General features: G+C 41.9%; 2 long non-coding RNA genes across 2 annotated transcripts; one reads left to right on the top strand and one right to left on the bottom strand.

Moving 5' to 3' along the window:
• Window positions 1-991: 991 nt before the first annotated feature.
• LOC145430261 (uncharacterized) lies at window positions 992-3,049 on the bottom strand. The gene is made up of 2 exons (XR_013910723.1): window positions 2,135-3,049; window positions 992-1,989 (listed from the first exon to the last, which is right to left on the bottom strand). It is a non-coding gene; the product is annotated as an uncharacterized LOC145430261 (long non-coding RNA).
• A 3,853-nt stretch (window positions 3,050-6,902) lies between these two features.
• Window positions 6,903-9,103, top strand: LOC145430262 (uncharacterized). The gene is made up of 2 exons (XR_013910724.1): window positions 6,903-8,286; window positions 8,878-9,103. It is a non-coding gene; the product is annotated as an uncharacterized LOC145430262 (long non-coding RNA).
• Window positions 9,104-11,823: the final 2,720 nt, after the last annotated feature.

Here is an 11,823-nt window from a genome sequence, read left to right as displayed (position 1 = left end):
TGTGGGTGTGATCACCCGTGTGTACACCTGTGAGCATGGACGCGCTTGTTTTTTGTTTTTTTAAAAGGTTCCTTCATGTAATAATCTGCTAGAGGGTGTGGGGGGGCCACAGCCCCGTCCTCCAGGGCATGAAGCAGGTATGGAGGAGATCAAAACTCCAGACATCCAGAGGCCCCCAGAACACAAGAGAGCAAGGAAGACCAACAGAGGGGCAGCCGCGCCACTGTCCCAGAAAGAGCTGAGGAGAGTCCCAGATGAGGGCTCACTCAGCAGCCGCGGAGCAGAAGCCAGGGGGAGTTGCAGTGACGTGCCCGTGAGCTCCGCCGGCAGCCAGCCGTGCCTGAGTGACCGAGCCCCAGGCCGAGAGGCCGGGGGCACCCCACCTCCGAAGTGGCCCGAGCGAGCCCCAGGCTCCAGGCCCCGATAAGCAGCCGCCAAGGAGTGAGCCGGTGTGTACCTGGACGCCCATCCCCGGACACAAAGAACCACCAACGCACCGATGTCTGAGGGAGTCCGCCACTGGCAGGGGAAGTGGTGGTAGGGGGAGATAGGCCTCCAAACCTTGGAGGGCCTAAGATGTCCCCAGAGAGGTGGCGCCTGACACCCAACCTGACATATAGACACAGAAATACAGGCACACACATATACAAACATCCATTCCCACCCTCATGCTCTCATATGCACTTACTCCACACTCAACCAACGTGGAGAGACACATCTAAAACCTGCAGGGACATCGGCCCTTGTGGACTGGGATTGGGGACCCCTGGAGTAGATCCACTACTCCTTAACATCAAAAGAAGCCAGCTGAGATCATTTTCCATTTGACCAGGATGCTTCTTGGACTTCTCCTAGGTGAGGTGTTCCAGGCATGTCCTGGAAGGAAAAGTCGCCAGGATAGGATATACTGGAGATCTCCCGGATGGCCTGAGATCACCTTGGTGTTCACCTGGATGAAATTCAGATACATGCTAGAAAATTGATGGATAGATTTTTGATTTAAAGTTTCTACATTTTATTGTCATTTTGTCATCGTCTTTGCTTGTCTTTCTATGAAAGTCACCACATTCCACTAGTGTGAAGAACTGCTACATTGATGCAACGGTCAAAGTTCAGTAACAATAACAGTGAGATTTAATGATGTGAACAATGTGCCAGAACTATCTACAATATATTCACAGAATAGGGGGTTATATGAGTATGGAACATCAGCACTGACTTGTTAGAGTGATGGCATCTTAATGAGTATGTTTTCTTCCTTTTGCTGCAAGCTCTGTACAATTTAGCATCAAGCCTGAAGAGTTTGATTTGACAGTCCTAATTACAATGGATGTCAACAAACTAGTGAAATCTGTAACTAACTACAGTCACTTCAGTGTGAAGTTGATGCCTCGTTTGAAGGAAGTCTTCAGTTTACAACAGCTTATGCAAATTCAGTTTAAATATTGACACAGAAACACAATTAAACATGAAAGAAAGGTTTTCAGGGGAAAGCGTGTCTAACCGAGTTTAAGCAAGAGAAAGTGGACTTTACTGCCTTTACTATGTGGGATTACAGTCTGCTAGCACAGATAGTTTCTAATGTATAGCAAATAAAATGATCTTGTAATGTTAATTACATGAATTGCTCATATGTACACACAGTTTCTAAGAAAAAAAGATGAATAAAATGGCCAGTTGGACATGTCCTCTACTTGAAGTTTGACTTTTTTCCATCGCAACAATACAAATAACATATGTGTTTGAATAAAAGTGCAGCCACTGGCTGTCCAGTAACATGAGAATGTAGTTGTTATCATGCTGTGTGGATGTTACATGAGAGACATAACCGCAGGAGCCAAATTCAGTCATGTTCATCAACTGTTGCAAACCGATTGATTGATCCAGCGTCAGACGGCTGGCTTCATCAGAGGAGTCTGAACTCATCAAGGTCATCAAAGGAGAGACATGATTGGTTCTGGTTTCAGTTATATTCCATCAGATGACTCTCTGTTTAGAAAAAAACAAAGCAGAGTGACATATTTCAATCAGCCAGTAGCCTCTAAATATTAAATCTGGAAGGATTCAAGGAGGTGCAGAGAAAGTTCACAGAAATCTAAAACAGTGTGATGTTGACAATGTCAAACAGCCTCACATGGTGTCTGTTTACTCAGTACAGTCCAGCACATGTGAGTCATCTCAGTTATTTAGGTGCCAAATGCCAGCTCTCCTGATACACCTCGGAGCCTTTCAAAGGCAGACCTGCTGACTGTGTTGCACATGCCGTCTCTGAAAGCACAGATTAGATATGGTTATCATTAAAACTACATGTGCTTTTGTTTTTGGCTGTTAAACTGACAAAACAAACGCTTTGCTTCAAGTGTTAATGTTTATTGTGCAAATTTACTTTCCCACGAGACACAGCTTTGCATTTTTAACTGGCCTTACTTTTTTTGTTTATTTTCTTAGAAGACTTTCCTTCCATACTTAAATATTTGTATATTTAACTTCATGCATTAAAAGGAAAGCATAACCAGTGCTGCTATGGTTCCATAACCCTCAGCCATTTAAAGGCTGTGTTCCTCTGACAGAAACATGTGAGTGCACTTCCTGATTAGATACGATTCATATCAGACCCAGGGATGATCACGCTGCTCCCAATTTCCTGCTGATCTGTCCCCACATTCATTTTTCCCTCTGACATTTCCATCAATACGACACTTGACTTAAAATCACAAGAGATAAACATATTTACTAGGGGTGCAACGATATTCGTATCGATATTGAACCGTTCGATACAGTGCTTTCGGTTCGGTACGCATATGTATCGAACAATACAACATTTGTAATTTATTTTATCAACTTTCCTTCTGACGATGCTGTCTGTGTTGAGCGCTCAGTGAATCTGCGTTCGACTACTCCGCCTAGGCTGCACTGTCGAGCGCAGATCCACTGAGCGCTCAACACAGACAGCATAGTCAGAAGGAAGAGCGCAGGGCAAGCTAGCAAGACAGAAGTTAAGCTCTCCTTGCAACATGGACCTCCCCCATTCAGATCTGGCGTTTGGAATTATTTTGGTTTTCATGTGACGTATGACCCTGAAGGTAAGCGAGTCATGGACTAAAGTAAAACAGTATGTTGGATGTGCCGTGCAATGCTCAATCACATGGGTGGGAGCTAGTGTGTTTTCAACGAGGAAGAAAAATATATGTCAATGCTTTTGCATTCTTTCAGAAATGTAGCTGGGTAATTATGTCATTGGCATCGGTGAGCCACTGTCAATATGTGACATATTGAAATCGCGTTTGAATTTGCGCTTGTTTTTTTGCTTTCACTTTGCAATCACGCGAACTGTGTATAGAGAGCGACAGCACTGATCTGTGAGTGAGGATAATTTGTGCACCAATTCCTCTGACATCGTCTTATTAATCGTTAGCTTACTATGCAAACATGACAAGTGAAATCTCCCGCAGCAAGCTTAAACATGTGAGAGGTTGATCGCGCAGAGAATTGCTGAGCTTATGTGAGTCCGTGTGTAAAAGCAGCAGGATGTATATTTTAGTTCTGCTGAGCCAAATAAGACAGGTCAGGGTGAAGAAGTGACAGCCAAAGAAAAGCTTACCACAAAACGGAGAAGTTATGACAAATCAGACTATAAGGCAAAAAGAAAGTGCAGCTTCATGGTTTCATGGACAAAAGAATTTCTGTGGCTGCAATATGACGTCCCAGGACGTCGGGCTAGCGATATTGCAAGCCCTGTATCTGATTGAGGAATCACTCATCTTTGGAAAAGAGAGTTTATTACAGAGAAATGTCTCTTTCCAAAATAAAAGCTATACTATCCGCTTCTTCTGGGCTATATTCTCAGCAGCATAAGGAGAATCATGTGCTAACAGCTGTCTAAATGACTCGGCTAAAGTTAGTAGCATGCTTGTTGTTTTTGTCTTTGCACTAGGATGATGTCGGCGTAAATGTGCAGTCATATTCGTTGTGTTCCCACTAGTGCTTTCAGGTTAATCTCGTTGAAATGACCTTAACGCCACAACACGGCAAATCTCCGTTAACGAGCTACCGCCGATCGCCCCGTGCATGGGGCTAGACGGCCAACACGTTAACGAGCTAACTGCGCTAACACACTAGCTCCCACCCATGTGATTGAGCATTGCGCGGCACATCCAACATACTGTGTCCATGACGCGCTTACCTTCAGGGTCATACGTCACATGAAAACCAAAATAATTCCAAACGCCAGATCTGGAGAGCTTAACTTCTGTCTTGCTAGCTTGCCCTGCGCTCTTCCTTCTGACTATGCTGTCTGTGTTGAGCACTCAGTGGATCTGCGCTCGACAGTGCAGCCTAGGCGGAGTAGTCGAACACAGATTCACTGAGCGCTCAACACAGACAGCATCGTCAGAAGGAAAGTTGATAAAATAAATTACAAATGTTGTATTGTTCGATACATATGCGTACCGAACCGAAAGCACTGTATCGAACGGTTCAATATCGATACGAATATCGTTGCACCCCTAATATATATATATATATATATATATATATATATATATATATATATACTTAAAAAAATACTAAAAATAGCCAGTTTTATTTCTAGCAGGAAAGATCATTTGGAGAACATGAACATGATTTGTTCAGACGGAGAGTTTAAATAAAATCTATGCAGTGTTGAGAATTAGATGATGCATCACAGCAGAGCTGAGATCCAGCAATGCTAGAAAGTGGAGCAGGATCTCCCAGAGTTTAGGTGTTGGTGGTGGTGAAAATGAAGATGGAGGTTAGGATGAGGCTTGGGAGGCTGGTGAGTCTGAAAGCCACAAATGAAAAAAGAGCATAGCAGAGACTGACTGGCTTGCAGAAGGCTGGCAAGCCATTGATTTAGACCTTAACACACTGGAAAGCAGGCAAATGAGTGAATACAGATTTTTGTTACTGAACTTACACATAGAAAAAAGAGAAAACCATACTGCTGTAAACACTAAACGAAATAAACGTGATTGTGTGGTGTGTGAGGGAGAGCTGCTGGGTGCACAGATACAGGTTAACGTTTGCAAACGACAGGCAGAGAAAGGAGGAAAGTGAAGAGAAATACATACACAAACCCTACAACCTACAAATGCAAGGGTCGCAAGGTGGAAGAAATATAAAGAAATTAAAAATAAATGAATAATTTTGTTTGCTTTCAGTCCCCACACTGTAGGAGGAATCTGTCTATGGTGCTTGAGGTTATGAAAAACTAACTGTGTAAATTTCTGTTTTCTTTTTCATATTTTTTGTTATTCATCCCTCAGATTTTGTGGAAGGAACTTTTATCGTCCTGTATGCCCCCTGTGGGGATTCATAGGTTAGTATCAGGTGGATCGTGTTAGTCATGAAAACAAAGAAATAAAATTAACTTTCAAAAACTGCTAAAGTAAATGTATTATCATAATTATCATAATTTAGATGATAGATGTTTAAACGATAGTACATAAGAGTATATCATCTAGAGCAGGGGTGGGCAATTCCAGGCCCCGAGGGCCGGTGTCCTGCAGGTTTTAGATCTCACCTTGGGTCAACACACCTGAATCACATGATTAGTTCGTTACCAGGCCTCTGGAGAACTGCAGGAGCTAATTTAGCCATTTAAATCTGCTGTGTTGGTTCAAGGACACATCTAAAACCTGCAGGGACACCGGCCCTCGTGGACTGAGATTGCCCACCCCTGGTCTAAATTATTACTGATCAGTTGGGTAAGTCTCTCATTTATATACAGACTGTGGTCAGAAGTTTCTAGAGATCCAGAGTTTCACCCAGGCTGGAAATAATACAGTGTTGATATCGAGGTGTTAGTAACAGCAGGCAGCACCTGGACTGTAAATCCTCTTCCCTACATCACTGATCTGAAAAAAGTCACACTGGATACACTCAAGACCCAAGAATCATGATTTATTAAACCGTATAGTTTTTCATATTTAGTACAATAAAAACAACAGTTCAAAGGCACATTTTACCACATTTTCAATGCTTTTACATAATTAGAGGTTAAATGCTTTATTTGATCCTCTTCCTGCTTCCCACTGACTGTATCCCCACAGATCTCGACTACCTTCCCCCATGCTCATATTTCACTTGTCTTTATTAAACCAGCTCAGGCCACTTGATGCTGTCGGCTGTGATTTATAACCGAGCCAACTGCTGTGGCCTGATAACCTCTAACTGTCCTGAGGCGGTGATGCAAGGCTGCGCTGTGGATCTATTTTAGGCTGAAAGGTCCCGCCTAACACACGTGTGTTTTCACCAGAGGTTATCACATCCATATGATGGAAGGTGTAATAAGAATTCTGTTCAAAATGTCGAAGCTGCTGAACAGATAAGACAGGACAGGAGAACATGTTCTGGAAAGAGTCAAATGATAAAGCGCTGACCTCAACTTGTTATTACTAAAAACAGAACTTACATTTTATGCAAGGTTTGCAGGCTCACAAGAGGACGTGTAGTTCTTCATTTGAATTAAATTTGAATCCAAAAAATGGAATGAGACGAGAGCCCATCAGCTGATTGGGGGCAGTTTGTATTTATAATTGATTTCAGCAGTTTGTAATACTAACACAGTTTTTATTTAAATACACCAGCAGGTTAGAGAGCTTAATTTGGTAGAGAAACCAAACATTCACATAGATACCCTAGTATCAATAAACATATACACTCACAGTCATACCTAAAACCAGTTTAGAAGCACAGATTAACCTAAATGGGAGAAAACCCATGCAGAATCCCATGCAAGGGCGGAACCCTTGGAGACAAAATTTATACAGCTGAAGGTGTCTGTCTGAAGGTGGCGCCTCCTGCATCACACCTGAGCCCCATCTGCTGTCAATTACTGGAGGACTATTTAAGCCAGCGCTGCCTGCTACTCATCACCAGTTCGTTCAGTCACTTACTGGGGTAACTCGGCCACGCCTGCCCTCGCCCTGTCTTTGTCTGCAGCTCTGCTTCCTGGTGTACAGGTCTCTGCACCATCTCACCTTTGATTCACCGCCTGTTGTTCGCTTCCTCCAGTGCTGGCTTTCTCGTTCCACCTCCGTCATCAGCTCTCATTAAGGAAACCATCACCCAGTTACTTTCCAGTTACTCCTCAGTCTGGCCCTGTTGCAGAGCTCCCGTGGACCCGATCGCAGCCTCTCGGGACGCCTTCCCTATAAGCTGTGCCCGTTCCCACCAGCTCCTGCTTCGCTCTTGTTTATCCTTGTTTTGTTCCCATTCTTTCTGTAAATAAAGTCTTGTACCTAATTCTCAGTGAGTGTATTGAGTCCGCTTTTGGGTCCGGCCCTTGCACAAACCTCGGTTCACGACAGAAGAACAGTTTAACGTTCAAAATACAAAGACAAATGCTGTGTTACGTGTTCAGTCCACATGGACAGTGGTTTGGCACAATGGGAGATTTATTTTGGTAATTGGTTAGCTTTGTTGTTTTACTTCCTGTCCTTGTCTGTTTCCCTCCTTAATCCTTGCCTGCCTGCTCTCATGTTGAATGGATACACTTATATACTATATTTATATCATCCTTCCTTACTCTGTGTATTTCTTCAATGTGTCTGTTTTTTCATTCCCATTTTTGCTCATTTAAACTGTTTGTTATTTTTTGTGGATTTTTGAAAATTGAATCAGTTTTAAAATCATTCTATTTATAGCTCGAGTTTGCATTTATCGAATTTCCCAGAGGAACCCACCCGAGGGATTAATAAAGTTCTATCTAATCTAATCTAATCATTTTAGTCTCCTTCTTGTTTGGTGGGGAAAAAAGGACTAGAAGCAGAAATGCAGCTCTTGAATATTAAATCACTGTTGTGGTGCATGCAACATGCAATTCAGACAGAGCATAAATACCACTTAAGGACTGGTTAAGAGCTAGTTCTTAACACCTGTGGAGCATCCAGGGGTGAGACCTGTTTTCAAGGATTACTTAAAGAGTAATGGAATCATTTACCCTCTCAACTCGACATGTTTGGTCTTTCCTTCTTTTATTAAAAAGTGGTGCATAAAACATAACAATATTCGACAATGTGAGAACATCTACGGCAGGAGTGAAACAGACTGTGAGCTACTGGCAGACCAGGTATGTGAGAGACGGAGCAGTCTGTCCAATCAGTCAAACACAAACACAGCTTGTTATTGAGCCTGGAAATAAACTGAGGCAAACAAGAAACGATGCTGCAGCTGAGCCTTTAATATCCATAAATGCCACTTTATGGCATGGATGTGACGTACAGTAATGGACTGTGTACACAGTGTGAAAGGCAGCGTCATGAGGTGAGGCACACTTTCCAAGGGGTGCATTAGCAGATAACCAATTCAAACACCCTAACAAGCATTTACCAAAATTCAGTTTACCAGAGCTGATACTCGCACACAGGCAAAAGTTGCAGCACTAAGCATCTTTGGGATTTGTTTGAGTGAGCGTATTATTAAAAATGACAAGAAACACGTATTTTAAAGGGAACTTATTCCACCTGGAGCAGGCCTGAAACATAAAGGCTTTTTTTTACCAACCTTTGTAGACACAAAAGTTAATTAACAACTTCAAATACATAAAACTAAATTTAAAAAAAAAAATTAGACTGCAATAAAAGTTAAAGTTAATACATTTAAAAGGACAGCTTGATCAGAGTCTCCAGAGTCCATTATATGTAATATTAAGATGATGAAAATCAGTTTTAGATGCAGTCTGATAAATTGCGTCAGCTAAACTGTCACTGGTAATAAAAGCAATGAGGCAATTCTCTGTCAACATTAAATAATGTCTGTAATGATGCAAAACACCAACACTAAGGTCAGCTTCCTTCCAGACATAGTCAATATGTAACATAAAAGTAATTTGACTTTGTCCTTCATTTGTTCCAGGAATGACTGATAGACTCGGCTCGGTGTACTTGGCAGCCAGACCCATACTCTGCCACTTCACAGCTCCAGTCAAAGCACCTCTGTCCCTTCAAAATATCTCCCACCGCTCTGCTGCCTTCCAGCCCCTCTCACTAAACCAAACCGAGCAGGACATCACCTGGTGGCCTCACGTCAGCGTTCAAATACACTGTTATGTTAACACTATAATAAAAAAAGATTAAACCAAGCCTGTCTTTCATGAGCATTTTCACTGCTGTTCCTATCGAGATAGTTGCATCAAGAAAGGCATCTCTACCAGCTGAAACGTGCAGAGCTAATAGCCGTCTCCTTTAGCGACAGTGAACTGTGCTGGTGGCCCAAGTGTTAATATTTAAGGCACCTGGTTGGTCGGTGTTCCTGTGCTTCCCTGACAAACACTAAAAGAATTCAGTTTGCTTTTGCTCAACCATCACTGACCTTCATGTGACCTCAGCGGCAGCGAATGATTTACCAGCTGGTGCACCTGAGGTGAAAACACAGAGTTATACCACAGTCTGGTTGGAAGTTCAGTCCAATCTGTCAGATTCAAAGAATGAGCATCGACACTATTTAAGTTCACCTGGGAAAGAAAACTACAGACTTTTCAAAGAAGCTTTTTTAGCATTTATATTGTGCTACAGTGGTGTATGTTCATATTAAACATGTATAACCCTGGTTACAAATGTTACAATAACACGATAGAAAAATAGAACAATAAAAAAACAAAAAATTGGAGGTCATAATGAGTAAAATTCTTCTTCTAACTAATTCATAAAAGGCAGGATTCTGGATTTCCCTGATCAGACTGGCACTGAACTGACTGTGTGATGCTCTGGACCAGGACATGATGTCATGTCCTGATGTTAATTTCTTGTTTTACTAATGGATTTTGACTGTGATTTATAGGAAATCTAACTTAAAGGGTCAATGCACCAAAACAGTGATTTCTGATAACATTTGATTGCTCATAATAGAAAAATTAACTCACACCACTAATGTGGCTCTATTGGCTTTCACAGAACACACCAGTCTTATATTCTCTTAAAAGAAATAGATTGTAAAATACCGAAAGCTTTAAAAGGATTACGTATACATTTGTTTTACAGTGGCATAACTGCTACAAATGGTCAAAGTTTAAAATATTGAGGTCAGAGTATGAGCCAAAAGCCAAAATCTAAAGTTGGATACAGGGGATGAATGAAAGGGCTACACAAAGGCCCAGAATAAGATTAATAAGGTTTGGGTTTTTTTTACTTTTAGCTGCTGCAATTGTCCAAAAAGCATACAGTAAACACACTTTAAAGCACAGCAGTGTAATAAAATAAATGTGACTACGGCAGCTGACTCTTTTTGGAAAAAGCACTTGTTATATTGTAACACACAGTGTGCACAACCCTCTACCACACATATAAACTCCTCTTCCTCATGTATGCACTGCACATGTTCAAAGTTTTCAATAATGAAATTATACGATCACCCGGGTTGATGCAGCTGATGTGCACCTGCTGAAACTGTAGCAGCAAAAACAGCTCATTATGCTTGAGGTTTATCTTCTGACTGCATTTCTGAAAAGCTCTTTTCACCTGGAGGAGCTCCTTCCTCATTTGGGCTTAATTAGACACTTCCTCCGCCGCCTCGCTCTTATTTACTTTGTTACTGCCTCGTCCTCTGAGGGAAAAACCCCTCATTGTGCTACAAAGTTCAGACAACATAAGTGCAGTGTGGTGTGTGTTTGTGTGGTGTGAGGGGATAAACAATATAAGCAAATGTGATTGTTTCAGCTGATTTACAGATTTCAAAGACAGTTTTTACAATCATATTTTCCATAGATCACCTTTTTTAAGTTACTGCCTAACATAACACACAGACACCTGATAGATGAGGTGTTTCAGGCATGTTCTACTGCAAGGAGTGCCCAGGGTAGATCCACAAGGCACTGGAGAAATGATGTCTCTGCCCTGTTGCCCTCATGGGATGAAGAGCAGCAGGAGGATGGATGGACTTGTCAACGCTAGTTTAGGTCTTTGAAACTCTAATATTTGGGAAAATGTTAAGCTTACATGCTTTTCTGATCTGCACAGAAGTAACCTCTAAAATAACTTAGAAACAATAATGTTGCCATGGATACAAGCTACCCAAGAAAAGACACTGGACTGGACTGTGTGCTGCAAACCAAGCCTTGCTTACATTTCAGATAACAGATGACCCTAAACTGCCTGTTACATGTTAGTAGTCATGACTGCAATTTGTACACTTCCATTCTGGATCCTGATTATCAGACATTTTCAGATAGTTTTGTCATAAATGAAAGATAATGTGCAATAAAGATGATGTAATCGGATTAGGTCAACAACCAGTTTGTGCTGTGATGTAGTTTTTTCCATCACCAACAGCAATAATTTACACTGATTTCTTATTCAAAAATACGCTTAAATGCAATTCAACACTTTATTTGTTTTCCTGGTAAACTGACTCGCACACACAAATATTTTTCTGCCACTTCTGGCCATTCACTGTTCACTTCCTTGTGATTTTATGGAAGCAGCGGCTCCACGAGTGAGTGAACAGTGTGGTCTTTGTGCGCTCAGGACAAAGCTGGTGCTGTGAGTCAGCCATCAGGACCTTGAGGAAGGACACCTGAGCACCAAAACACCTCCATGCTACCTGTTAGACTGAGCTCATCGTCGCGGACTCACAAAACAGCGGGAGTTATCAGTGCCACTCTTCCCTGTTTGCCCAGACTGTTAACACACCAGCAGCAAGAAACTGTTTCCTCAGTCATGCAGTGCTGCCCTATTAGAGGTGCATTACCAAATAAACCTATTCTGCACCACCAACCCGTAGGAGAGGAAAATATGCATGCCTCATATCTGAGGTCAGACAGCATGACAGAAATGATAATCAACACTTTGCTGCCAGTCTGAGTTT

The sequence above is a fragment of the Astatotilapia calliptera genome, chromosome 8 (genome assembly GCF_964374335.1).
Source record: "Astatotilapia calliptera chromosome 8, fAstCal68.1, whole genome shotgun sequence".
Taxonomy (NCBI): domain Eukaryota; kingdom Metazoa; phylum Chordata; class Actinopteri; order Cichliformes; family Cichlidae; genus Astatotilapia; species Astatotilapia calliptera.
Note: the sequence above shows the minus strand (reverse complement) of the source record. Positions and strands in the feature narration are given on the sequence as shown.